General features: G+C 36.9%; 1 pseudogene; it reads right to left on the reverse strand.

The window, feature by feature from the left end:
• Positions 1-2551: 2551 nt before the first annotated feature.
• LOC132010563 (small ubiquitin-related modifier 2-like) lies at positions 2552-27740 on the reverse strand (annotated as a pseudogene).
• Between the last annotated feature and the right edge of the window lie 97 nt (positions 27741-27837).

A 27837-nucleotide genomic window follows, 5' to 3' on the forward strand; every position in this document is an offset into this window, starting at 1 on the left:
TTTCCGCTAAGGTCAGGAACACGCCAGGGATGTCCATTATCACCACTGCTATTCAACATAGTACTAGAGGTCCTAGCCTCAGCAATCAGACAACAAAAGGAAATTAAAGGCATCCAAATCGGCAAAGAAGAAGTCAAATTATCACTCTTCGCAGATGATATGATACTATATGTGGAAAACCCAAAAGACTCCACTCCAAAACTGCTAGAACTTATACAGGGATTCAGTAAAGTGTCAGGATATAAAATCAATGCACAGAAATCAGTTGCATTTCTCTACACCAACAGCAAGACAGAAGAAAGAGAAATTAAGGAGTCAATCCCATTTACAATTGCACCCCAAACCATAAGATACCTGGAATAAACCTAACCAAAGAGGCACAGAATCTATACTCAGAAAACTATAAAGTACTCGTGAAAGAAATTGAGGAAGACACAAAGAAATGGAAAAATGTTCCATGCTCCTGGATTGGAAGAATAAATATTGTGAAAATGTCTATGCTACCTAAAGCAATCTACACATTTAATGCAATTCCTATCAAAGTACCATCCATCTTTTTCAAAGAAATGGAACAAATAATTCTAAAATTTATATGGAAACAGAAAAGACCTCGAATAGCCAAAGGGATATTGAAAAAGAAAGCCAACGTTGGTGGCATCACAATTCCGGACTTCAAGCTCTATTACAAAGCTGTCATCATCAAGACAGCATGGTACTGGCACAAAAACAGACCCATAGATCAATGGAACAGAATAGAGATCCCAGAAATAGACCCTCAACTCTATAGTCAACTAATCTTCAACAAAGCAGGAAAGAATGTCCAATGGAAAAAAGACAGCCTCTTCAATAAATGGTGCTGGGAAAATTGGACAGCCACATGCAGAAAAATGAAATTGGACCATTTCCTTACACCACACACAAAAATAGACTCAAAATGGATGAAGGACCTCAATGTGCGAAAGGAATCCATCAAAATCCTTGAGGAGAACACAGGCAGCAACCTCTTCGACCTCTGCCGCAGCAACATCTTCCTAGGAACAACACCAAAGGCAAGGGAAGCAAGGGAAAAAATGAACTATTGGGATTTCATCAAGATCAAAAGCTTTTGCACAGCAAACGAAACAGTTAACAAAACCAAAAGCCAACTGACAGAATGGGAGAAGATATTTGCAAACGACATATCAGATAAAGGACTAGTGTCCAGAATCTATAAAGAACTTAGCAAACTCAACACCCAAAGAACAAATAATCCAATCAAGAAATGGGCAGAGGACATGAACAGACATTTCTGCAAAGAAGTCATCCAGATGGCCAACAGACACATGAAAAAGTGCTCCATATCACTCGGCATCAGGGAAATACAAATCAAAACCACAATGAGATATCACCTCACACCAGTTAGAATGGCTAAAATCAACAAGTCAGGAAATGACAGATCCTGGCGAGGATGCGGAGAAAGGGGAACCCTCCTACACTGTTGGTGGGAATGCAAGCTGGTGCAGCCACTCTGGAAAACAGCATGGAGGTTCCTCAAAATGTTGAAAATAGAACTGCCCTATGACCCAGCAATTGCACTATTGGGTATTTACCCTAAAGATACAAATGTAGTGATCCAAAGGGGCACATGCACCCGAATGTTTATAGCAGCAATGTCCACAATAGCCAAACTATGGAAAGAACCTAGATGTCCATCAACAGATGAATGGATCAAGAAGAGTGGTATATATACACAATGGAATACTATGCAGCCATCAAAAGAAATGAAATCTTGCCATTTGCGACAACATGGATGGAACTAGAGCGTATCATGCTTAGTGAAATAAGTCAAGCAGAGAAAGATAACTATCATATGATCTCCCTGATATGAGGAAGTGGTGATGCAACATGGGGGCTTAAGTGGGTAGGAGAAGAATAAATGAAACAAGATGGGATTGGGAGGGAGACAAACCATAAGTGATTCTTAATCTCACAAAACAAACTGAGGGTTGCTTGGGGGAGGGGGTTTGGGAGAAGGAGGTGGGACTATGGACATTGGGGAGGGTATATGCTTTGGTGAGTGCTGTGAAGTGTGTAAAGCTGGTGATTCACAGACCTGTACCCCTGGGGATAAAAATATATGTTTATAAAAAATAAAAAATTATTAAAAAAAAATGCAACATGTTTGGGGCGCCTGGGTGGCTCAGTGGGTTAAAGCCTCTGCCTTTGGCTCGGGTTGGGATCCCAGGGTCCTCGGATTGGGCCTCACATCAGGCTCTCTGCTCAGCGGGGAGTCTGCTTTTCTTCCTCTCCCTCTGCCTGCCTCTTTGCCTACGTGTGATCTCTGTCTGTCAAATAAATAAATAAAATCTAAAAAAAAAAGTGCAATATGTTTGTGTATATACACCAGTTGCTTTACGTGCAATAAAGGAATGGGAAAAGGGAAAATGAAAGAATTGAGAGAACTCTACTGTAGTAGTCAGGATGTAGTAGAAGCAAATTGCAGTTTTCTTATTTAGGTTGTCCTTTTGGTCTGGAGGACCAGAGTTCTGGAGTAAAGTAGCAGGTTCCCTTTTTAGTAAACACTTTCTGTTTGCTGCTGGAACACATCAATGTATCTTCATCCTCCATCTCCAAGTACGCAGGAATGTCTGTTTCATTGATTGGATGCTCATCCCATTGGCATCTGATTTGCCTCATTGACGAACCTCATTGATAAGCCTTTTGTTCATAATAGGCTTTCATTAGTTCACTAAGTGCTGTATGACTCTTAATCTTAAATGGCACCACAGAACCATCCAGACACAACACCTTCAAATTAACATGATCCTTGCTCCCAAATTTGACTCCTTCCTTGGGCTTTTCATCTGCCGGGGTATGTGCCACATTATGCTTGGCTGCCACTTCATAAAGAGGTCAGGCTCTCACCTGAACCAGCACACACAAGCAGCACCAGGAACTCTATTGATGTGTCTTCCAAGATACTTCCTCTTTTCAGATTCCAGTCTGCTGTTAAATTCACTGAATGAGTCCTTCATTTACGATATTGTATCTTTTCTGGAATTTTCAATAGATTTGTTTAATATGTTTCTGCTAAAATCCCCCATCTCTTTACTCACACTGCCTACTTTTTCTGCTTCCTCCTTTACATTCCATGTAAAAAATTCCACACATTTTATTTAAAATATCTGATAATTTCAACATGTGGGCCATCTCTGGTTTTGCTTCTCTCCATATATTCTCTTTTGGACATGATTTACATATCTTGTTTTTCATGCAAATTTTATGGCACTAAGGGTATTTTGTGTAAGTAAACAATACAAACAATGGATGTATATCATATTTATTTCTGGAAAAGATCTAGAATCGAGAGCTAAATAAGTCTGGTCTCCAGTTGAGATGTGTTTGGGATTTGCTGCAGCTTCAGTTTGACCACAGGCTTTAAATGTTTTGTAAGTGGAGTTAGAATGAAACCCTGCAGACTTGGGGTCTGAGCCCTAGTGAGAGCCATATATTTCTCTGCTTCTTTGCCCAGTGCTAGCTCTTTAAAACATGAAGATTTCTGCTTTTGTAGCACTTGCAGCTCTCCGGATTTCTAGGAAGTTTTCTTTGCTCTCTTCCAGCCCTACTAAAACTTTGTAAGCCCAGGAAGATCTTTCTCTTCCCAGAATGCCTCAAAGCAGTCCCTCTCAGAATGCTGTCTCCAGTTTTTAGAAGCTGAAATCTTGAGTTGAAATCAATCCCTCTCAATTCTCCTCCCCTGCTTTCTAGCCTGTGGAGAACGGCTCCTGAACAGTCAGTAAAGACCCAGGCAGTAGAATTGGTGAGTGAGTGCAGATTTATTCTGTGACTTCACTAGGAGTATCAGAATTCCAGTCTTTCTGGGCAGCCCACATACAGGCCTTAAAATAATGTTAAAGATTCTGCTGCCTTTTGGTCTATGGAGAAAGTTTTCTTTTCCTGCTACTAAGCCAAGGAAAGTAGCTTTGTGTGTCTTTTCTCCTATGAAGTAATCATTGGAATTTGGCATATTTAAAGAGTTTTTCAATGTCACTTTTCTCAGGGACTCAGGAAAATTAATTTAGTACCTCACATAATTTGTTTTGCTTGTTATGGTGAGAGTTACATTCTCTTTTAACTTCCTACTTCATTGGAATAAAGAGATGCAGAAGAGCAGGCTGTCCTGAGTGAAGTTTTCAAATTCTAGGTCTGTTCCTTTTTTTTTTTTAAAGATTTTATTTATTTATTTGACGGACAGAGATCACAAGCAGGCAGAGAGGCAGGCAGAGAGAGAGGAAGGGAAGCAGGCTCCCTGCTGAGCAGAGAGCCTGATGCGGGGCTCAATCCCAGGACCCCGGGATCACGACCTGAGCTGAAGGCAGAGACCTTAACCCACTGAGCCACCCAGGCACCCCGTCTAGGTCTGTTCCTAATTTGTTCCTTTTTATATTCTTAAGCAAGTTGTTTTTAATCTCATTTTTTAAATATTTTATTTATTTATTTGAGAGAGACAGAGTGAGAGAGAGAGAGAGCATGAGGTAGGAGGGAGAAGGAGACTCCCCACCGAGCAGGGAGCTTGATGAGGGACTTGATGCCTGGACTCAAGGACAATGACCTGAGGCGAAGGCAGTTGCTTAATCAACTGAGCGACCCAGGGGCCAAGTTCTTTCTAACCTTCTGTTTCCTCACATGTAAAAAAAGGGATAGTAATGATACCCAACTTGTAAATTTTTTTGAGGATTACATGAGTTATATAAAGCATTTAGAGTGAAGCCTAAAAAATAGTAAAAGTTATATGAAATCTGTTTACTTTTTTTATTTATAATAGAGTTTTCTTCAGAAAGTATAGAATGTGTTCAAAAATCTCAGCAAGATAGAGGATCAAAATAATCACCCCTCCACCACACATACACACACTTTGTAGCTGGTGGAATTAAAAACCACTACCAATTATTAAAACAAAAGGTAGAGTAGTGTTTAATCAACCCAAATAACACTTTCAAAGTTACTGGTGAGGTAGGTGCTTCATTGGTGGAATTAGGGCACTTAGTCGAGTTGGGGAGAAAATATGCTGTTACATAAATTAAAACAACTAAAGGGGTAATCAGCCCCTCTAGCACTGAGATATACACTCTCATTTCTGGTCTGTATACCCCCTGGAGTTGATGAAATATCCTACAGGGCAATGCACAGTTGATTCTCTTACCTTTCTTTATGTTATTCCTCAAGCAGCACTGGCCAACTGTGCCTTGTTCTCAGCTCCTAAGATTGTCTAAAAATGAAAGAAGCTGCAGAAACCAGATGGAACATCTTTTTTAGTCTCCAGTTTTTCTCTCTTCTTAATCTCTCTCTTTAAAGTTTTTCCCTCTTCAGAATCTCTCTTACATTTTATTACCATTGTGGTATCTTCCAGTAATTGTCCTGTTTTCCCTTCTCCCTTCTTCTCACATACTTCAGGTCAAAAGAACAATAAGTAATAATAATAGTAGTAGTAGTAGTAAGCTATATAGATTAAGAAGATGAATGAGTACATGGTATGCTTCAATAAGTGTATTTTTTTAAAGATTTTATTTATTTATTTGATAGAGAGAGATCACAAGTAGGCAGAGAGGCAGGCAGAGAAAGAGGAGGAAGTAGGCTCCCTGCTGAGCAGAGAGCCCTATGCAGGGCTGGATCCCAGGACCCTGGAATCATGACCTGAGCTAAAGGCAGAGGCTTTAACCCACTGAGCCACCCAGGTACCCCGAATAAGTGTATCTTTTTTATTAACAATTATTAAAAAACTCCAAAATTGTGGGAAAAAATTAGAAGTGGGAAAGGGTCTTTAAAAATTAAAAAAACAAACAAACAAAAAAACAAAAAACAGAATCATCTAAGTCAGGTCTAGCCTGTCAAAATTGCAGTCTGGAAGAACTGCGACTCTAATCCACAACTATATTTTCTTGGGTTTTCTCAGGCTATTCGGGGTCTCTCCAATTACTAAGAATGTGGTGAGCAGCAAGGTTAACGTGTTTCCTACCATTAGGAGTACTGAAATACTCCATTTCTCTCAGCTTCATTCTCCTCTAACACCCCCAAACAATATACAACTCTGTCTAGCACTCTCAATCTCTCTCTCTCTTTCTCTCTCTCTCTCATGCACACACACACACACACACACACACACACACCACTGAAAATAATACATCTATTCTGATGCACTTTCAGATTCTGTGACTGCTGGTTCAGGGAAGTATTTTTAGATAAGGGGCTCTTCCAGTATAAACAACAACTTATGCATAAGTCTGGCTCCATTCCTAATGAATTTGCTGAGAAACAACAGTTTTGAGGATATAGTAGGCACATTTTCTGAAGAAAGAACTGAAAGTGGGCAACCCGTACTCCCTCCCATCTTCTCCTGTGCACTCTGCTAGGCAAGCAACCAATATCCGTCACAAGGTCTGCTCCACCTACCCCGCTGATGGATTGTTTTCTCTTTGCCTTGTTTTCAAGGTTGATACTCTCTGAGCCAAACAGACAGACAGCTGCAGAGGACAGGGGCACAACTCTTAAATCCTGTAGATAATTGCCAAGGGCAGCTGAGTTCAGGAGCCCCACCTGTTAATAAGCAGCCAATTATTTCTATGCTTATAAATCACCTTTTAAACAAACACTAATAAACTTTGGCTACTGGTTACCATGGTAACTGACTATTCACAAAGGAGAAGGAGACTGCTGACATATGAACAATGGGTCAATGGTCCAGTATGTCCTGGGACTGCCATTTGTATTCCTTCACATGAAACTGTTACATCTTAGAGCAACTTAAAATCACATGATTAAGGAGGCATAGGACATGATGAAATGCCTGTTTTTCCTGTATAGCCCAGAGAGTATAGAATGTGTCCAACTTCCCACAAGCTATGGGGACAAGCTGCCCTAACTTGTTAAGTGGCAGTTCCTATGTATAGCCATACAGCTGGTCTACTTAGGCCACCTGCTGTCAGATATTTTATTCCCCAAAGCTTCCTAGGCTGCTGGGTTCTACTAGTCTGAAGAGGTTTTCCTAATATATTCAGTTTACTGTTGCAGATGGGTAAGACTATAGGCTACTTGTGAGATGCTCAGTAATATTTAGTGAGAAGCAAGGAATGGTTTCACATGAAAAAGAACATATTTTTGCTCCCAGCAAACGGACGGCACTTTCTTTCTTTTTTAAAAGCACAGTGAGAAGGCAACCACCCGTGACCCAAAACTCTTTTTATAGTAGAGAAAGAAAACCACCTTCTGCCTTGAACTGGCTTTTTAAACTAGATATAGGGAAGCTCACCACAAGTGGTATGGGGTACGAAATGACAGCTCAAAGAACCTGATGGTTTCAGGGCATTAGTGAATAGTGACCTAATCAAGCAATAGAGCAACGTGATTATAATCATTTTGCCATGACTGACCCAGAAATGGCTTTTTACCCTGATTTCTGAAAGAAAACGAGTTTTCAATAAAAAATTGAATTGCTCATACTATAGAGAAGTTCCTTACCCTTCAGCAGGTGTTCAAATTGATACCTCTAACCTCCCAGCTCCCTGCTCTAGGGCAAAGAGCATGAGCTTTAGATTAGGATTTATTAGTATCACTACCATTTATGTGCCTCCCTCAGCTGGAGGATTTAGGAAATGGATGTAGCTCTCCACAAATACATTATTCCTTCTAATTTGGGTTCTCTACATCCTATATGTTATGGAGGGTAGGGGTTCAGAAGCTGCATGAGATTTATTTTATATACCTACAAATCTTATTTATATGTAACTGAATGTATGTATGTGTTATGTTGGAGTTATGCATTTGCCACTACTAGGAAATTCGCCTTCTCCTGCCATTGTTACTGTCTGTGAAGGAGCTCCTTCACAGACAGTAACAATGGCAGGAGAAGGCTGCTTCATATTTGGCTACTAGTTGTTCTTCCAATCTCTTATGCTTTCTGGACTGAATATTCTGATAAAGATTTAGAGTCTTACAAAAGGGTGAAGATAAAATCAAGTCCTGGATAGTATATTACAGAGGGTTGTTCACCAAATGAAATATGCTGGTATGAGTAGGGTGACTAATTGAATAAAAATCTAGTGGAAGAAAAAATGTAGGGCTGATGAGAGGTCAAAAGAGAATCAGTTATGTTGAAAACATTGTCAAAATTTAAACAATGCTTAGATGAGAAGGCAATCAACCATGTAGATTGTAGGGAAAAGTTTATGAAGGAACTTATGACCATTTGGTCTTGCTCTAGCAGATTGGTGGCAAGGTTGGCAAGGTGAAGGAGTAATTTGTAAGTGTATGCATGAATGATTTAGTAAGAACCAAGTCATTTGAAATGTCAAGGAAAAGCAGGCTAATAGCCCATGCAGATAGGAATATAACACAACCCAACGCCCCCACCCCAATCCTTCTCTTCATTTGGAATACTCAAGTGGAAAGAGTGGAAACGAAAAAAGGATTCCAACCCTCCTTTTTCTTCTGAATAGCTGTGAGCCAATGGGCAAGTTGTTTTGGGGTCTTAGTTTTCATACCCTTTTCTGTATACTTTATAAGAGTATATGAGTTCATACTAATATAATTAATGAGTAAATCTATGAAAGGTGAACATCTCTCAATAAAATATTCATTTGAAAGACAATAATATTGCTAATGATAACAATGACCCCTCCAGTCTTTTGGCAATGGGCTAATATCCTCAGAATTGTTGAGAAAAGAAGATATTCTATGAACTACATAGAGAAACTAAAACGAGATGCTCTAGATAAAACTATAAAGTGCAAAAGGAAGGAAGAGTGGGAAATTTTTAAAAAGAGATAAATAGATGTTAACAGGATAGAAAGAAGAATTAGAAGAGTCAGATGTAGAGTGGCAGAATTACTTCTAGGTATAGATTCTAGATGCCTGGTTCTAAGCCTGGTTCTGTCGTTAGCTCAGTGATCTCAATCAAGTTGCTGAATCTCTCAGACCAGAATTTCTCATCCACTAACAAAAATATCTTTTATCAAATAAAATTGAAAGTGGTACTTCAGTGTCTAAAAGCACTGTGAAGTGTTGTTTCTTTTGTTGAAAACTTTCTTGGCATTCTTTTGCCCCCATTCCTCACTGTGGCCTTGGATCATCTGTTTAAAAATCAAAAATTTTGAGGATCATGCTCTGAAAACCAGGAAAGTGGATGACATCTGATGGGTTACTTTTGAGATTAAAGCAATCCTAGAAATGTTTGAAATCCTGAGAAGGGAATCTATATAGATGTTAAAAGATCAACTGAAAAACGTAGCTGGTTGTTGACCAAGTTTATTGTTGACTGACGGGTGTGCCAACAAACACCTAGAAACAGTATTCACCATAAAAGAAAGATGAGTTCATGAGGAAGGAATTTTCTCCAAAGCAATATTTATCTAAGAAACATATAAGTGTACAGTTGGCTCTTGAACAATATGGGCTTGAACTGTACAGGTACACTTATGCACATTTTTTTTATAAATACAGTATAGTGCTGTAAATGTATTTTTTCTTTCTTGTGATTTTCTTAATAACATTTTTTCTTTAGCTTACTTTATTGTAAGAATACAGTATATAATACACATAACATAAAAATATGTCTTAATTGACTGTTTATGTTATTGGTAAGGATTTTGTTCAACAGTAGTCTATTAGTTAAGTTTTGGGGGAGTCAAAATTATATACAGATGTTCAACTGTTTGGGGGATGCCCCTAACACCAGTGTTGTTCAAGGATCAACTATAGTAGGAAGAGGAGCCATGAAAATACTCCTGAAAATAACTTGGATCAGCAGACTGAACTCTGCATATTCATTAATAATCAATGCAGTCTGATAAAATTTGTGACTCAGAAGGGTGAAATGGGACCCAACGCGTCCCAACAAAATGTTGGTAGGGATATTATCTCTGCCAGTTCATGCTCACTCAAGCTTCTTTGTCCCATTCTTTCCCTCCTTTGCCTAATAATTCATTGAACTTCTCATAGGGAAATATTGAATGCGGTGGTCCATTCCTAGCAAGAGGAAGTTGGACAGACATCTAACCAGGTCATTCAGACTTTTGCATCCATGAGTAAAGGAGGATTTGGAGGATGGGTGGGGAAGGAGCTACCTGTCTTTTCAATAAAGTCATCATTTTTTTCCCAAAGAATTTTGCAAAATGCTAATCAACAGTGCTTTATACAAGAAGTTCACCCAACTCTTGTCTGAATTTCTGAATAGGATCATTACCATTTGGGGCTTTTAAAGCTAGTGGGAAATTCTGAACATTTTCACCTTTTTTATTCAAGGCCAAAATTTCAATTTCCAAGTTTGAATTCACCCAGTGGTCTATACACTTCCAGATGGGCTACAGAGTTGAGAGAAGAAATGAAAAAATAGTGCTTTGGATGGGAAAAACACATTTATATGATAGTCCTCTGACAGCTCTCATCTATATATTGTTGATGCAGTAACAAGTCCATGAAACTAGATGTTAAAATATATGTATTTTTAATCTTGAGAAGTATTTTAAACATTCTGAATTTTAAAAGTCTGCTCAAATATTTCAAGTTTCTGTAACACCCAGTTTTGTTGGTTTTCAGATCAGATGCTTTCACTAAGGATTAAAAATTAGATATTTGGCTGAAATCTCACTTGTTAGGCCTCATGATCTTAGAAAGTCAGGTTATTTTATGGCTAACAGGCAAATGATGAGTAAAAGGAACTTCCATTCTCTCTCTTTATTGAGGTATAATTGACAGACAATATTATACAAGTTTCAGGTACACAACATAGTGATCCTACATTTGTATACATTGTGAGATCATCACCACAGTAAGTCTAGTTACCATCTGTCACCATACAAAGTTAATACAATATTTATTGGCTATATTCCTCATGCTGTTCATAGCATTTCCATGACTTACTGATTTTATAATTGGCAGTTTGTACTTCACCCACTTCACCTTCCTCCATCCCTTCCTTCTGGCAACACCAATCTGTTCTCTGTATTTATGAATCTGGGCTTTATTTTGTTTGTTTTGTTTTTTTGCACTCCACATACAAGTGAAATCATGCAGTCTTTTGTCTTTCTCTGTTTGAATTATTTTACTTAGTGTAGTACCCTCTAGGTCCATCTCTGGGTCATAAATGTCAAGATTTCACTTTATATTTTTTTTTTTATGACTGAGTAGGATAGATAGATAGACAGACAGATAGATCTCACCAGCATTTTCTCTATCCATTTATTCACTGGTAGACACTTAGGTTATTTCCTTATCTTAGCTACTGCAAATAATTCTGCAGTTAACATAGGGGCACATATACCTTTTCGAATTAGTGTTTTCATTTTCTTCAGATAGATACCCAGGAGTGGAATTGTTGGATCATATAGTAGTTCTATTTTCAGTTTTTTTGAGGAAATTCCATATTGTTTTCCATAGTGGCTCTACTAGTTTAGAATCCTACCAACAGTGCATAAAGTTTCCCTTTTTTCCCACATCCTCAAAAACACTTATTTCTTCTCCTTATTTTTTTTTTATATAATAGCCATTCTGATAGGCTTAAAGTGATATCTAATTGCAGTTTAGATTTACTTTTGACTAGTGATTTGTAATGACCAGTGACGTTGAGCATCTTTTCATTTGCCTGTCATAGTATGTTTTCTTTGGAAAGAAATGTCTATTTATATCCTCTGGCCATTTTTAATTGAAAAAATTTTTTTATTGTTATTGAGTTGTATTAGTTTTCTTACATATTTTGGATATTAACTCCTTACTGGAATATGATTTGCAGATATCTTCTTTCATCCAGGAGGTTGCCATTTCATTTTGTTGATGGATTCCTTCACTGTGCCAAAGCTTTTTACTTTGATGTAGTTTCATTTTTTTTTTTTAATTTTGCTTTTGTGGCCCTAGCCTTTGGAGTCAGATGCAAAAACAAGACAAACAAACAAAAAAACAAAACTAAACCAAAAAAAATCATTAACACTGATGTTAAGGAGCTTAGCATCTACTTTTTTTTTTTTTTTTTTTTTTTTTTTTTGAGGAGCTTTATGGTTTCGGATTTTACATTCAAGTCTTTGATCCATTCTGAATTAATCAATCAATTAATTAATTATTTTGGCATGTAGTGTAAGATAGTGGCACAGACTCACTCTTCCACATGTGGCTGTTCAGGTTTTCCAACACCATTTATTGAAGAGACTGTCCTTTCCCTATTGTATGTTCTTACTTACTCTGTCATAAATTAATTGACCATATATGCATGAGCTTATTTCTGGGCCTCCTATTTTGTTTCTTGATTTATATGTCTGTTTTTATGCCAATACCATACTGTTTTGAGTACTATAGCTTTGTAGTATAGTTTGAAATCAGGTAGTATACTATCTCTGGCTTTGTTCTTCTTTCTCAGAATTGTTTTGGCTATTTGAGGTCTTTTGTGATTCCATATAAATATTACAATTACTTGTTATAATTCTCTGAAAAATGTCATTGGGATTTTGATAAAAATTTCATTGAATCTATGGATTGCTTTGGGTGCTGTGGACATTTTAACAATATTCTTTGAATCCATGAACACAGAAAATCTTTACATTTATTTGTGTGTCTTCTTCAATTTCTTTAATCAATATCATAATTTTCACTGTACAAGTCTTTCACCCCCTTAGCTAAATTTATCCTAGGTATTCTTTCTGATGCAACTGTAAATGGGATTGGTTTATCTCTATTTCTGATAGTTTGTTATTAGTGCATAGAAATAACAATAGATTTTTATATATCATTTTGGTATCCTGCCACTTCATGAGTTAATTTATTAGTTCTGACAGTTTTTTGGTGGAGTGTTTATGGTTTTCTTTATAGCATCATGTCATCTATAAATAGTGACAGATTTACTTCTTTCTTTCTAATTTTTATCCTTTTTTTTTCCTTTTTCTTGCCTAATTGTTGTGGCTAGGACTTCCAATACTATGTAGAGTAAAAGTGACAAGAGTGGGTATCACTGTCTTCTTCCTGATCTTATAGAAAAAGATTTATCTTTCTACCATTGACTGATTACTCTAATGACCCAATTGTTGTTCAGTAACATATTCTTTAATCTCCACGTATTTGTAGTTTTTCCAGTTTCCTTCTTATAATTGTTTCCTGATTTCAAATCAGTGTGGTTGGAAAAGGTGCTTGATATTATTTCAAACTTCTTGAATTTCTTGAGTTTATTTTATGACCTAACTGGTGATCTGTCTTGGAGAATGTTGTATGTGCATCTAAGACTGTGTGTTCTGCTTTTGGATGGAATGTCCAGTATACATCTTATTTAATTTATTGGTCTAACATGTTGCTTAAAGCCAATGTTTTCTTCTTGATTTTCTGTTTGGATGATCTGTCCATTGATATAAGTGGGGTGTTTAAGTCCCCTACACTTATCTTGCTGTCAACAATTTTTTATGTCCATAAATATATATATTTTTTAATATTTTGGTGCTCTTATATTGGGTGCATATATATTTATATATGTTATATATTCTTGCTGAATTGACTCCTTTATCACTATGTAGTGCTGCTCTTTGTCTTTTATTATGGTCTTTGTTTTAAAATCTATTTTATTGGTTGTGAGTATAGCTCTACAAACTTTTATCTATTTATTTTTTCCCATTTGTATGACTGTCTTTTTTCATCCCTTCACTTTCAGTATGTGTGTGTCCTTATTTTCAAAGTGAGTCTCTTATCATAGACAGTATATAGATGTATTTTGTTTTGTTTTGTTTTTAATCCATTTAGCCACTCTTTTGACTGTGAAACTTAGTCCATTTGTATATAAACTAATTATTGATAGGTATGTGTTTATTGCCATTTTGTTAATTGTTTGATGGCTGTTTTTATGGTTCTTACAGTTCCTCTTTGTTCCTTTGTTATTAGATAAACTTCCCATTTTCCCTTTGTATATTTGCGCTAAGTGTTTACTTTGGGTTACCATGAGGTTTATATATATCATCCTATTATAAAATAATCTATTTTCAGTTGATAGCAACTTAAATTTGACATATTAGAAAACTACATTTTTAGTCCCCATTTTATATTTTGATATCATATTTTGCATCTTTTTTTATTTTATGTATCCCTTAACTGTTTTATTTTTAGTTAATTGTGCTACTTCTCTTTTTAATCTTTATTGTAGCTTTATAATTAATTAATCTAGCACTTTTACTACATATTTACCTTTTCTAGTGAGATGTTTACTTTTGAATGTTTTTCTTCTCATTAACTAGTGACCTTTTATTTCAGTTTAAAGAAATACCTTTATTTATTTATTTATTTATTTATTTATTTTAAGGCCAGTTTAGTAGAGATGACCTCCTTTAGATTTTGCTTGTCTGGAAAACTGTTTATGTCTCCTTCAATTCTGAATGATAACCTTGCTGAATAAATAGTCGTCACTGGAAATTGTTCTGTTTGCTTGTTCTGTGTTTTTCTTTCAGCATTTCAAATATGTCATGGTACTCCAGTATGGCCTGCAGAATTTCTGTTGATAAATCTGCTCATAGCCCTGTAGGGTTTTCCTCATATGTATCAATCTGTCTTTCTCTTATACTTTTTATAATTCTGTTTTTATCCTTAACTTTTGATGTCTTAATTATTGTGTCTTGATGTGGATCTCTTTGGGTTATCTTATTTGGAACTCTCTGGGCTTCGTGGACCTGGATATTTGTTTCCTTCCTTAGGTTTGGGAAGTTTTTAGTCATTATTTTATCAAATAGTTTTCTGCCCCTTTCTCTATCTCTTCTCCTTCTGAGACCCTTATGTTGAGCATGTTTTTCCACTTGATGTTGTCCCATAGATCCCTTGTGTCATTTCTTTTTGCTGCTCTTTTGGGGTAAATTTTATTGCTTTGTCTTCCAGCCTGCTGATCTATTCTTCCACCTCACCCTGTTTGCTTTTGAATACCTCAAGTGTATTTTTTAGTTCAGTCATTTTATTCTTTGGCTCTGTACTTATATTTGGTGCTTTATAGTTTCTATCTCTTTGTTGAAGTTGTCACTGTGTATTCTTCTCCTGAGTTTGGTGAGCATCCTTATGACCATTACTCTGAATTACCTTTCTCTAAATCACTAAGGTATTTTTCTGAGGTTTTTCCTTTTTTTTTTTTCATTTGAAACATATTTCTTCATTTTCTAATTTTGCTTGACTCTCTGTGGTTGTTTCTATATATTACAATGGCTACATCTCTCAGTCTTGGAGAAGGGGCTTTGTGAAGGTGATGAAATATTCAATCTTGCCCTAGCTCTTTGTTTTCTCTCAAAACTGTGTGATTGTCCAAACAGACTACTTTATTCTTGATATATTACCATTGTTGAGGGTGTGCCAACACCTATCAGTATTCCAAAGGTGGTGGAATACTGCCTAGTTTTGGCTAGCAACTAGTTTTGGCTAATTAGAAGCTTGCCCCTGAAGCAGCAGTTTTAAAAATATGGAAATATATACCATCTTGTGGACTGCAATCATAATCCCTGCTGGTTCCCAGACCAGAAGATCTATAGGTGCTCTTTGGACAAAAGCTGCAAAAATCAAGACCAAATGAGTATATAAGCTACTCTCTGGGAGGTTTTCTGGAGCTATAGCAAGATCACGGTTGTGTGCAAGGATGGTGTCTCCTGCTTACATTCCCTAGAAGCTTCTCCTTAGCCTCTGGATGTGTGGGAACTCTGAAGTCTGTCCCCTAGCTTGAAGTTCCAGGATAACTAAGTAGGGGTGTGTGTGTGTGTGTGTGTGTGTCTCCCCCTGCCACAGGAAGACTGGTTTTTGTTTCCGTCTGTTTTCTTTGTAGTCCCCTGGGGGTAGTGGCCTGCTAAGAACTATTTTCTTGATTGTTACATTTCCATGGAGCTCAGGAATCCCAGCCCCCTTGACCACTAAGGTGAAGTGATCAAAGACTGTCCCCTGTGTGAATTGCATGCGTCCACTGGCTTTGTTAGGTAGAAGCAGAATTTGTTGTGGGGGGAGAGGGCTTGCTTGCTGGCTTCAGAAAGGCAATTGGGGGAAAAAATGTCTTGACTGGGGGTGCCCACAGGTGTGAGGAGTACAGTACGTGTGCCATCTTTAGAACAAGAGCGGGAAAATGCCCGCTCATGTTCTCCAGCCCCAAGCAGGGAGTTGAGGGAATATTGCAACCACCATATACCTGTTTAAGCAAGGCTGCAGCAGAGAGCCAGAACTACTTGCTTCCACCTGTCTTTGCTAGGGGGCAGGAGGGTACTCATCAGAGCTCTTGTGTGCTAGCTGGGTGGGTGAAAAATTTAAACATGGCCTCCACCAGTGCCTTCATCTCTAGGGAATTTCAACTATCCTCTGCTTCTCTAGCATATGCTTTTAGATTAGCAAATGAACTTCCTTCATATATAGTCCAGGTACTCTTAAAACTGCTGCCCCCCCACCCCCACCCCCACACACCCAGCTGCTCTGGGCCCTGAGACAAGTGGGAGCATATACCAGCTATTGAAAAGGGGAATGACAGCTTTCTATAGCACTTTGGGTCCCTTGGGCATCAGCCCCATTGGTTTTTTAAGCCAGACATAGAGGAGTTTTTCTCCATAGTGCAGATACTACAGGTTGGGTAATTGATGTGGGATACACACCCCTTGCTCCTCCAGGAAAAGTGTCAGACTGGTAGGATATCTTCCCATTACACATCACTATACCAGGTAAGGGGTTTTTAGCAAGACTGTGTCTCTGCCTCTCCTACCCATCTTTTATTATTTTTGTTTGTTTGTTTGTTTGTTTGTTTTTTAATTTATTGTTGGGAAGAAGCTGTTCATTTGTTTTCAGAGGGAAAGGATACATATGCAACTGTAGACTTGGTAGTCCATGGGAGGAGGTGAGTTTAGGATCTTTCTACACTCCTGTCTTGGGGGTCTCTAAAACTGTCATTCTACTATGTTTTAGCTCTTGTCTAAGCAGTTGAAGACCTCACTTCTAGTCCTTTCTCCTTTTTTCCTGTCTTCCCCCTGCCCCCCTTTTTTGGTCTGTCTCTAACTTTCTTAATTCTCCCTATAAATGTGTTTATGTGAGTATGCATATGTCTCTGTGTGCATGTGAACAGTATGAAGAGGAATAGGGGAAGAAAAAAATGTATTAGGTTTAGCAATTTGGGGAGAAAATATAAGGAAATATTTAAGTAATTTTTTTCATTATTTCAAGTCCTTCTTATGGAGAGAACTGAGCCAGACTCTAAAATGAATACTTAATTTGGACAAACAAGTTATACTGTACTTTACTGATGTAGAAAGAAAATGAAGTATTTAGTATAAGTAGAGTGTGGGCAAAAAATCTATGAAGCTACAGAGGAAGTGTGGCTCTATGATTGTATATGTTGTCCTCTAACATCTTCACTCTTCCTATTTGGTTGCTAGCAGGTGTCAGTGTAAACCTTCTGTTACTTGACTCCTGTGACACTCTCTAGAGCTCCTACTAATAGTTTTCTTCTAGACATACTAAACAGCAATATCAACCGAATGTTCTAATATGTGACTCTCTTCCCACTCTTCCCTCTTCTCAATTAAAAGAAATGTATTTAACTTTGGCATCCTTTTAACCATAGAGTTTTCCTTGAAATTATTTACCTTATTCCAGAATCTTGAGAACACTTAATCAGCTTCACCTTTGTGTCTGCAGTCTTCCTCCTGCAAATGTCTATCCTAATATCTTGAATTTCTGGTATGCTAATGTGCTAGTTTGCATGACATTCCCTGTTCTACTAAACTATGGAGGTACAGTATCTGAAATTCTTCCTTGTATTCCCAGTATCGGACAAATTACCTGGCACCTAGAAGTTACTTAAATACATATATTATATAATATTATAGTAACATCACTTAGTATATCATCTATATTATATATAATATTATTATAATAGCTAGTAATTAATATATATTATATTATAACCAGGATATAATTATATAATAATTAAAACACAATATATGTTATATAATATATATAGCAAATTATAGCACTGTACCTATGTATACTACACACACATACACAATATCATGAGAAATCTCATTCTTGCAAGAGGCTCAGAGCTTCCAGTTACTCACCAATTATTTGCATTCTAGTTTGACATGCTGGATTTTACAATTGGTTTGCTACGAATGCTACTTCTGGAAGAACAAAGCTGGGAGTGTAGAGAACATTATAGGAGATCAGAACCTGTGGCTGGGTTACTGAGTCTAGAGGGTGAAGGAATGGCAGTAAAGACCATTGATCACATCCTGCCTTCGTTGAGTTGGTGTCAAAGAATGAAGCAAGCCTGGAGTTCTGCAAGGGGGCTGACAGCGGGTTGAAAAGCCTGGGGCTGATTAAAGCAGTGTCAAGAAAATGAAGTTGTGGTGACATTCATGGTTTGAAAACATTAACATTAACTTTACAGAACTGTTTTCCTAAGGCCTTGGGCACATTCTAATTTGAACCAGCAATAATATCTGCTTGGCTCCAAACTGTTGGGCATCTGCTAATGTTTCTAACCATTTTAATCATTTTGGGGGCTCTGCTTTAGAACCTCTCCAAATCTCCTCCTTCTCACTAAAGTCTCAAGTCTTCGAAGTCTATGCCAATTTTAATAAAGATCTAAAAGGATTACCTTATGTTCCCAATTTAGTATTTCTGTTTAATATTCCATTCTTTGTCTCACTTAATATATCAAAATGCAGAGTTGGAATCCTTGATTTCTGTGAGCCAATGACTTACAGAACAAAAATTTGAAATTCAATCTCAGGTCACACATAAGCAGAAAGTAATTTGTGTGTCTGCCTTACCAACTACAGTATGATGTTCTTGAGGACAAGGACTTCGTCTTTTCGAAAAATTTTCCCTGGTACTTTGTATAGTACCTATCTCCTTTTTTTGTTTCCTTGTCAAACATGAATATTTAGGGTGAGTTTAGTATTTTCATTTTCAAGCAGTCCTAATTAAGAGTGCTTGGTAACTGAAAACCAAGTAAGGGATTAAAAAGAGAAATACAAAATGTTTTAAGCATCTATAGTGGATCATTTTTAAAGCTATGACTCCCTTTTTTATGGCCCAGTGTGAGACAAGGGGTAAATGGTGAGGTTAAATGAAACAAGATGGGATTGGGAGGGAGACAAACCATAAGTGACTCTTAATCTCACAAAACAAACTGAGGGTTGCCGGGGGGAGGGGGTTTGGGAGAAGGGGGTGGGATTATGGACATTGGGGAGGGTATGTGATTTGGTGAGTGCTGTGAAGTGTGTAAACCTGGTGATTCACAGACCTGTACCCCTGGGGATAAAAATATATGTTTATAAAAATAAAAAATTTAAAAAAAAAATAAAAAAAAAAAAAAAAAAAAAATAAAAAAGAGAGAGAGAGGGAGAGAGAGAGAGAGAGAGTCCTAAAAAAAGATAAAGGGATGCAAAGAAGGGGAATTTGGGGAATAGGGACTAAACTGAATATGGATCAGAAGAGTAGGGAAGCTGAAAAAGTGAAAACAAAAGCAGAGGGCAAAGACAAAGATGTTACATGCTAAAACAGAACAAACACTGTGTGTGTGTGTGACCCTCTCCCCCAAATTCCCCAGTGATCAAGCTCTGTCATATTTCAGCCTGGCAAGGTCTGCACATATAGCCGAGGTTAAATGATCTTGCAAAATCTGCCATTTCAGACATAGCTGAACTAGATGGCTGGCCCTTCTATGTCTTGTCCTCAAAGGTCTCATTCATACATTCTAAAATTGTAGGCTTCTCTAAATAATCTATTTTTAGTCTTACAGGAATAGATGTGATAGTTCAGATATTCCCCAAAAGCAAATCTTCAGGCTAGTGAACAGATCATTAACTGAAGCATCACCCACTTAAGATGAGGCCTGAAATTTTAGGTTGTCTCTGATGACTTTAACCAAATAGCTATAAATGGTTGAGAAATATCACACAGGGAGATAGCAGAAGATTTCAATAGATCTTGAGAAGTTATAGGTAATATTTCTTTAGAATAAGACTTAGCAAGAAATGTAGGTACCAGTATTGTTTCTGTCTTTCAAGGATGTGGTCTATTTAATGTAGGTTATCAAATTTGTGGGCATAGACCAGCATTGCTTCTGGGAAACAACAACAACAACAACAACAACAACAAAAAAAAAAAAAAAAAAAAAAAAAAAAAAAAAAAAAAACCTGGTCTCTAGCCTCTGCATCCCCAAAAGTACTCATTAAAGTTAGGTCCTTATTATACTTCCTAAGTATTTAAGAGGAATTAAAATAAAATGCAATGTGATGCCTACATAGTACAGGTATAATTCTTATACTAATTACTCTGAAGGGTAACATTTTTGCTCAGTTGGTCTAAATGAAATTAAGCTATTTCTACAGGTTTTTTGGAGCACTCACCATCACCAAGCACCATACACATCATACATTGAAAGGCATTCAAACTCCTATCCTTAAGGAGTTTATGATGCAGTGATCCTAGTTTATAATCTATTCCAATGAAATAGGCAGAAATGTTCGCAAAGAAATCTGATGTGTTTGACAACTGTGCTACCAAATCATTTCAAGTGCTTTGTAGGAGGTTAAAGTAGTGGACAGGAATAGATGGTATTTGAACTGGGTTTTGATTAAAGAGTAAGAATTTGTTGCTTAAAGAAAAGTTGGAGTGACAAAGTTGGGGGAGGGGGTAGGGATAGTCTACTTAAGAAAACACATCAAGCAAAAGAACACACACTTATACATAAACAAATGCACACTTGTGCACACACTTGTGTCCTGGAAGTCAGCATATTTCAATCAGGGTTCTGAACTGAGTATTATGAAGAAACGCTTTCTGGTACTAGCCTTGCTAGGATCCATTGTATGACCTTGAGCCAGACTTTTAAAGTCTCTGGATCTTAGTTATTCCATTTGTAAAATGCAAAGGCTAGATTCTATGATGGCTGGAGCTCCATCCAGTGAAAAAAACTAGGAAATAGAGTTAAAACCTGTTTGATCTGAAACTCACAATTTAGGAGATAAAAGCATGGTTTATGAAAAGTGACCCAAGCCAGCTGATTTTTAAATTTCATATAAGGGAAAGCATTTTTGACTCTCATTAGTAGGAAAGATAATTGCAAATTTAATATTTTTCCATTCCATATTTCTTTATTATTCGGTAGCACATATATCTTGGGATATAAATGTAACATTTTTCCTTAAAAATTAAGGACACTCCCCCCCAGTCCTCTCCCCACCACCAAACTTCAGATAAGAAAAGGCACTGCTAAGACCTAGGACACTGACATATAGTACATTATAACACTCTGTCTGGCTCTGCCTAGGCAAGTGGAGATGATAAAGAATCAGTGCCGTGCACAGCTTCGAGTTCCAGGTGACAGCGAGAATTGAATGGCTGGAAATACAGTGGGGATGTACCAAATCTTCTGCTCATATCTAAATATCTGTAGGATTTGCATTTGTCAAATATGAAAACTTGAGCTCAGAAACTACATATAATACCAAAGATAGCACTAGACATATTATCCTTCCTCTGCAAACATCTCCAAGATTTGGAGCTCAAGGTTTCATCTTCAGCTCTCTGGTACTTCATTTGCCACATCTGGAAGCAATGTGAGCACTGCTAAGAAACAAACTTGAAATTTAAACTATGCTAATTACCTTGTTAGGTTTTAGATGAATTAATAATGAGTTAATAAATAAAAATTAACTTGTTATTAAGTCACCAACTGTCCAGTTTTTTTTTTCATATATTTGTGGTGAACGTATTTTTGCACATGTGCCTCTGTGTGTGTGTGTGTGTGTGTGTGTGTATAATATTCAATATCTTTTCAAAGGAGATTTAAAGTACTTCTTGGGGAAAAAAATAAGAATTTATAGTGCTGCTTACCTAAGGTAATTCTATTCATTTGTAAAATGCTTAGATACAATCAGAACCTCAAACTGTATTTACAAACTGGAATAACTTATAAAATGGCAGTTTAGGGACTGGATTCCATTTCAGTTGTTTACTAGGAAAACACATTAAGCAGGTGTTTAAGCTGCTCTCTTCTTAAAGGGCTATCATCTGCTAATGATTAAGTTATGGCCTATGATGTTAAAATTTCTCTTGGAAACATGGAAGTCCCGTTATACACATAGTAATCATCTCTCTATTCATCTGTTGATGAATCTCTCTACTCATCTGTTGAATTCGTGACAGTCCCAGTGGAACTTTGGATAAGACAGAAAAGCACGGTTAGAGAAGAGACCACCCCTCTCCTTCAGTGAGTTTATCGTTCTATTGCAATACATAGGAATGTCCTAAGTTTTCTCTGCCCTGGGTTCTCATTGTCCTTTGATATTGATCCAGACCACTTAGTGATGAATACAGGCAGCGCTCTCTTTCTATTTAAAGACCTTGGGTATCTATTATTGTTTCTATGTTTATTATCTAAATACCTGACATTTATGACATCTTTCTTCCAAAGAGCTCTCTGGAGTGCAATAGGTGCCAAGTAAAGACAAATGAACCCTGAAGCACTTTGTGCTCTCCAGATGAAGGGAGAGTCACTCTGGATCTGCTGCTTTCCAGGAATAACTTCTCTTGCTTCTTGTTTTCTTACTCCAGCATGGCAAGCCCTACCCATGGTGCAATTCTCAGACTCTGCTCTTCTTTATCTTCGTTAACTCTTTCAAACACACCCACGCCCACCCCCCACCCCCCCACACTTCAACTCTCATCTTTATCCTGATGACTCCCCAATCTGTATTTCACTACTGGATCCTTTCTTAAAACCCTGCTTCATATTTATAACTATCTTTTGTAAATTTCTTCTTTAATATTTAAACAAATCTAACACACCCAGCATAGAGCTCATTATTTATTTATCATTAGAAAAACTATCCTATAACTTTATTTGATATTCCAAATGCATCTTGAAATGTACAAAATTTTAAAAAATGGCCTGACCCCAGTTAGAAATAGATTGTAATAAAGAAAGGTAGAAGAAGCTCAAGGGTAGAGGATTATGATGAACAAACAAGTGTAGTGAGCATACCTTGGGATACTTTGAACTCTTAAGAGTTTGAGGATGAGATCTAGTGAGAACTCATTAAAAAAAAAAAAAAAAAAAAAAAGCCTAGGGTTATATTAGATGGAAATTTAGGATAATCAACCTTTAGTAAGGAATGTTCACTTTAGCCCAGGTGTTACCTATATTTTGGATTTTTTTATGTGTATCACAATTTTAGAGAGTGGATATTAGAGAATAACTAATGCTATTTTATTTATGAATAATTATAAATATAAGCATGAATACTGAAAGGATCATATGGTTTCTTTTTTGGAATTTTTTTCTTTCTTGATTATGCACATCTGGGAAATTCATACCAATAGTCCCTCCAGTAAGTGCTACTAACTGAATGGCAGTGCTTCTGCTTAGAGGCGATTAGTTCCTCACCCTCCCCCATCCCCAGTATACTACACTCTGCTTTTTTCACTTCCCTGAACCTTAGCAATGATACCCCCATTCTCCAGACACCCAGAGGGGATTCACAGGACTCGTTGCGGATACCTTCCTCTTACCCATTTCATGTGCTCAGTTAGTCAGTGATTCCTTTTGACTCTTCCTTTATATCCCTGACATTTATCCTTCTCTCCTCTCACTGTAAGGTCAGTACCTTTCAAGCCTGAGTCACAGACATAGTATCCTAATTGGGTCCTCTGCTTTACACAACTATTATACCGATGGCCACTTTCAAAACCTTGCCCAAGAAAATAAAACACATCTTGTGTGCTGATGTATTAAGTTTAGATTTCTCCCATCCTGTCTTTTAAGACTTTGTATTTCATCTCCTTTCTCCTCATCCAAATGACTTTCATACTACGCTCCAGCAGGGATCCTTTCTGGTCAGGGACCCTTTCTTCCTTGCTATATTTCTTTGCTCCAGGATGCTGGCTCCTAACTCAACATTTATCCCTCTGGGTTGCCCTTGTGAACTTTAATCCACACTCATTTCCAACTGTTAACATCCCAAACAACCTTATGGACCCAGTCCTCATGTATTACCTCCTCAGGTGAATTCTTTTTTAGGATACAACTCTGTTGCCACCTCAGAAAACCTTCCCTCCAGTGTGGATTAGGTGGCCTGCTTTATGGGAAACAGTACCATGTAAGCATTTGTCCAGTTCATACTTATTGTCATTGTCCAACTATTGGTAATCTCTTTTCAGAGCTAAGAGCCAGGGTTTTCCCCTGTGCTTCTTTGTGATCTCAGTGCCTAGTATCTTGACTGACATGTAAAAAGTTGAAGTGAACGCCACATGTTTGAATTTCTTTGCATTTAAAGCAGTTTTTCTAAAAATTTCAAACTTGATTGCTTGCTGGTTTTGAATCTTTCACCAATCTATTTGTTGATCTTCTTTTCCTAACAAGGTTGATTTTTTTTTTTTTTTTTTTTAATTACTGAGAGACCTTATCCAAGAGCCCATAGTGAATGGTTCCCATAGATCTTTCAGGATATCTTTCAGAAGTAAGTATTTCAGAATACTTACACAGAACTGATCATTAAATTCTTGTTATTTAATTAAGTAATCAAACTATTAATAATATCATAAACCAAAAATATCATGTCAAATTAGTAGGAATGGAAAGAAGTTGCAGACCATCATTTAGTATTGTTTCTTAACAACAAGGTGGTCATTTTTGTCCCAAGAAAAATAATTTTACTCTTTTACTACATACATCAAAATAGGTACCAAAATTAGACTGTCTCACATTAGCTGATTAATAAAAATTATCTATTTTAAGAAATAATAGATCATATTACAATTCCTTTTCACTTATTATCTTCCTCTCCCATCACCCCTGTTGTCTTGTACTCCCTCTTGTTCACTTAGTGCTTTCAGATCTACATCTTCACACCTGCTTATCATTTTCTCTATCTTCCTACTTCCCCAAACTGTCTAGTCCTTATATCCAAGCTAGATATTTTCTACATCAAAGCTCTAACTATAACCTATTTTTCCTGAAACAGCGAGTATTTCTCGTATCAGCTCATTCTCATTGCTTCCAAATATCACAAAAGGCTTCTAAAGCCACTTACCAACCTGATTCTAGCCTAAGATCAATACTCTGGCATGCTTTCTTACAAGAGAAAAGGAAAACACCACTAAAGAAAAGGAGTCACTCTAATTTTGATTTTGCTACTGGAAAAAAAAAGTCTGTTTAAGAAGTTTGACTGATAAATTGTTGGATATGGGTGTTGGAAATATTTACCAAGTGTACGGGATGTAGTCAATGTTTTCAAATTGTCTATATTTGTTTCTATTTGTGTGTGTGTGTGTGTATAATTTTACTGGCATTTCTCTATTTCTGACCAATATCTATCATCTGTATAAGAACTTTTTTTAACAGGTACAATATATTGAGTTGATAGTCTAAGCTAAGTTTTCTTCTTGTGTGAGGGGATATTATGATTTAATGGGTTAAGATGATGTAAATTCTCTTTTTACTTTAAATTTTAGGTCTTTTAAGTTACTTTCACAGTTGTTGATTCAAAGGCTTATATCTTTGTCAGTAAAAAACAAGAATTACTAAAGGACTCTCCCATTTGAAAACAAACAAAAATCCTTCTCTATTGCTACTTATTTCTACTGAATAGAAATTTACTGGAGGTTTAGGACACCACCTTGTATAACATTCACATCCCTTCAAAAGTTAGAATTTACCACTCACACACAAGAATAAATAATTTTAATTGGCTTTTTTTTATCTGCCAAGAGAACATAGGAATATCCATTAAGAATGGAGATGGCTTTGGGGACACCTGGGTGGCTGAGTCAGTTAAGCATCTGCTTTCAGCTCAGGTCACAGTAAATAAATAAGTAAGTAAGTAAATACATAAATAAGTCTTAATATAAATAAACAAATAAAATATTAAAAAAAAATAAAAGCTTGGAGATGACTTTGGAGAATAGGATATTGGGTGAGTAGCCAGAGAGCTGTAATACACTATCTTAAGGAAGAAGAAAAGAGTGCTACAGGTGGTTGGAGGGTGAGCAATTCCTCCAGTTTTTCTGCTGACACAAGAGATGCTCTGGAATCTCTGAAAATCATCTCAAACCTTGCTATGGTTCTAGACTCCCAAGGTGGAACAGACCGAAAATCTATTCAAACACGTAATTGGGGATTGGTCTTTGCCTTATTATCTATTTGTTCAATTGACCTACCTACTTCTTGTTTTTTTTTGTTTTTTTTTTGTTGTTGTTGTTGTTTTGTTTTGTTTTGTTTCTTACTTGCTTGTTTCTTACTTGTTTAACATAGCCATGGACTGTTCTGTTGCTGTATAGATATAGCCTTAGAAAAATGGGCATGTAAATGCCACATGTAAATGTTTCATCTGTGGCATAAAGGATTAATATCCTGATAGTATTAGGCAGACAGCATGGTACAATAGAAAGAGTACTGTTTTGAGAGTTGTACTCTCTGAATACTGTCGGTGATCTGAAATAACTATAAGCTCTAGGCTTCCATGTTTCAGCTGTAAAATGGAGGGACTGAACAAGAAGATCTTCTTGGTCTTTACCAGCTTTAGTAGTATGCAATTCTTTTAATTACATATGTTTCCTGATTTTCCTCTGATTTCTTTAATTTATTAATGAGAGCTTAATGGGTTGGAATCAAAGTGTTTTTCTGACAAGTGGGGTGATAACACTTGCATTGTTTATCTCAAAGTGTTACGGTGAAGATAAAATATAAAGTTATGTGTGTCACTAAGCATTATGAACTGCAAAATCCCATACTTGTGCATAACCAATTATTATTGTATATTTCTATTTCTATTATAAAAGACCTATGATACTTCAGTGTGCAACCAGCAGAGGGAGACAAGTTCAGATTATATTTCTTCTTCGAACATAGAAGCAGTTAATTGCTGTATGCACATGTGTTTTTAAAAATTAAAATGAGGTTCATATTATAGCAAATATATCAGTAACTCAATGCTCTATATGTATATTAAAGTTACAGAAACAAATGAGAGAAAGAAAACATGAGAAAAAATTGGTGATGGGGGAGAAACGTTTGATTTTTGGGCTTACTTTATTACAGGATTCAGAGATAGCTCTCCTACGACGCATGTCGTATTCTTCTGACAACTTCCTAAGCATGTCCATCTGGAGGTACAGACTATTTGAGTTCCAATTTAGGAACCAGTTCAGAATTCTAAAAGTAGAATTTCCAAATTTTCTCTGAAACTAGTTTCTTAACTCAACTTTCTCATTTTACCAGCCTGGACTTGAAGGAGGAAAAAAATACACACACACACACACACATACACGGGTGGGTGTGGGGGAGAGAATGAAATCTTCTATATCTAATTAGTTGACAAGTCCTATCAGTGCCTCTCTGAAATGCCTCCAGAAGTCTTCACTCCTTTTTTCCTTCCACTGTGCTTGTCCTGTGACCTGCTTTTATTATCTCTTGCCTTTTTTATTTCAGAAAGGTTATAACTGGTCTTCCCTGAGTTTGACTTGCCCGAGTCCATCTCCCACTCCATTGCCAGTTAGTTATCTTCTTAAAACACAAGTCTGATGATGTCTCTTGCTTGAAGCCTTTCTTTAATGGCTTCCTTTTGCATATAGAATAAAGACAAACTCATTAACCTGCCTGCAAAGACCCTCACTGACCCCAACTTACAAAAATCAGTCATTTTCCGTTCTAACTTTTTCCATCTCTACCTCCATATCCTTTCCTACAACTTACCTTCTCCACTAACATAAAGTCGCTGAAGGAAGGTCTTCATCGTTATGAGAAAGCAATAATGTATATAACGAATGATGCTCATTCCCTTTTTCTTCTGTCTCCCAACAGCTTTAGCCTTCTAACTAGTTTCTCCACTT

This window comes from Mustela nigripes, chromosome 2 (assembly GCF_022355385.1).
Source record: "Mustela nigripes isolate SB6536 chromosome 2, MUSNIG.SB6536, whole genome shotgun sequence".
Taxonomy (NCBI): Eukaryota; Metazoa; Chordata; class Mammalia; order Carnivora; family Mustelidae; genus Mustela; species Mustela nigripes.